This window comes from Tachyglossus aculeatus, chromosome 9 (genome assembly GCF_015852505.1).
Source record: "Tachyglossus aculeatus isolate mTacAcu1 chromosome 9, mTacAcu1.pri, whole genome shotgun sequence".
NCBI lineage: Eukaryota > Metazoa > Chordata > Mammalia > Monotremata > Tachyglossidae > Tachyglossus > Tachyglossus aculeatus.
This window is the reverse complement of record NC_052074.1, coordinates 8,738,202-8,740,379: the sequence shown is the minus strand read 5'-3', so window position 1 is coordinate 8,740,379 and position 2,178 is coordinate 8,738,202. Positions and strand designations below refer to the sequence as shown.

Here is a 2,178-nt window from a genome sequence, read left to right as displayed (position 1 = left end):
AGTCAGGAACCAGGCCAGTGGAGCCATTCCAAGGTGGATGTGGTTTGAGCTAAAGGTCCAGTGCTGGAAAGGTCATTCAGGGAGATAGGTTTTGTGCCTTCTCCTGCTGGCTGCCATTAGTGCTTCTGTTCCCTTACTCTCTCTTGGCAGCTTGCTGTGTAGCCAAATTTGAACGTTTTTGCCTCCTCAACATTTCCAGGATCTGCCTCTTCCTCCCCATTCATATGGCCATACAGCACTGGTCTAAGGAACCTGTCATATTTCCCAGCTTGATTCCTCACTGACCTCTCTGCCTCCAGTCTCTCCCCTTTCCAACCCACTGGTGGGTCAGTATATCCTGAATTTTACTCTCTGGTTCTGCCAAATCAATTCATCAAGTTATGAGTGATACTCGTAGAGCCTTTACTGAGCGTGATGTACTATACTAAGTGTTTGGGAGAGTACGAAAGAAGACCCAAAGTTCCTGCCCTTACGGAGCACAGAACCTAATGGGGTAGAAAGACAGGCCCAAAATATTTACCAGTGGTAGGAGGTATAACAGGAAGTAGTTAAGCCATATCAGGGTGGAAAGCAGAATAAGTAATGAAATTTATATAAATGAAAATCCAAATAAAACTATACATATGCCATGTTTACTGGCCAAATTGCTATGGGTTGGTCAACTTAATAAAATGAAGGACATTTTGAAATCACTTAAATGAAGGCTCTGGGTTATCACATGGCATGCGGTTAGGGATGGTAGAATAAGTTGCCTCACGAAGAAGGCATGTTCTTGGAAAAACCAACAACCCCCTGTTCTCTTATAATGCAGGAGGTGGAAGAATTCTGCACTAAGGAAAACTCATATTGCGGTATCACAGGGGGTGAATATATTTCTTCTTCTTGTCTTATGCTGTCAAGTCATCTCCAACCCATAGCAGCACATCGCTCCCAGAACTCCCCACCTCCATCTGCAATCGTTCTGGTAGTGTATCCATAGAGAAGCAGTGTGGTTCAGGGAAAAGAGCATGGGCTTGGGAGTCAGTGGTCATGGGTTCAAATCTCGGCTCCACCACTTGTCAGCTGTGTGACTTTGGGCAAGTTACTGCACTTCTCTGTGCCTCAGTTACCTCATCTATAAAATGGGGATGAAGACGGTGAGCCCCACGTGGGACAATCTGATCACCTTGTATCCTCCCCAGTGCTTAGAACAGTGCTTTGCACATAGTAAGCACTTAATAAATGCCATCATTATTATTAGTATTATCTGTAAAATGGGGATTAAGACTGTGAGCCCCACGTGGGACAACCTGATCACCTTATATCCTCCCCAGCTCTTAGAACAGTGCTTTGCACATAGTAAGCACTTAACAAATGCCATTATTATTATTATTATTTTTATTATAGAGTTTTCTGGGTAAAAATACGAAAGTGGTTTACCATTGCCTCCCTCCGCGCAGTCAGCTCGAGTCCTTGCCCTCGGCTCTCCCATGCCACTGCTGCCCAGCACAGGGGAGTTTTGACTTGTAGCAGATTGCCTTCCACTTTCTAGCCACTGTCCAAGCTAGGAATGGAATGGACAGGCCTCTGCTTGACTCTCCCTTAAGTAGTCGAGACTGGTAGAGGACTGGTAACTCTCCAGGGGTGACCCTGAGAGGGGTATGTTTCTTCTGGTACCATGGTATACCCAGACAGCTATTGCTGAAGTAGCATTTATATAAGAAGCTCCTTGTGGGCAGGGAATGTGTCTACCAACTCTGTTGTTTTGTACTCTCTTAAGCATTTAGTGCAGTGCTCTGCACACAGTAGGTGCTCAAGAAATACCACTGATTGATTTTTGAACACCTGTTTGGTGTGGTGAGTATAGCAGGTGCTTTACTAGTCATAATAGTATTTATTAGCGCTTATTGCATGCTGAGCACTGTACTAAGTGCTCCAACAGATTTGACAGCTAGGTTGCCCGCCCACAACAAGCTTGGGTAAAATTTGCTGGAGGAGGATTTTAGGAGGGATTTGAATTGATATTAGGAAAAGGGGAAGTTCCAAGCTGGAGGAACAATATGAATGAGGGCACAGAGCTGGGAGAGTTGAGAGTGAGTAGAGCTAGAAACCTGGCTTGGAATGAACCAAGACAGTGAGGTGGGGAAGAGGGGGTGAAAAGAATAGACTGTGGGCTCACAGTATTTTAGACTGTGAGCC

The 2,178-nt window shown here is 45.1% G+C and overlaps 1 non-coding gene across 1 annotated transcript; it reads right to left on the bottom strand.

Moving 5' to 3' along the window:
• Positions 1–1,501: 1,501 nt before the first annotated feature.
• LOC119932703 lies at positions 1,502–1,639 on the bottom strand. The gene has a single exon (XR_005452444.1). It is a non-coding gene; the product is annotated as a small nucleolar RNA SNORA7 (small nucleolar RNA).
• Positions 1,640–2,178: the final 539 nt, after the last annotated feature.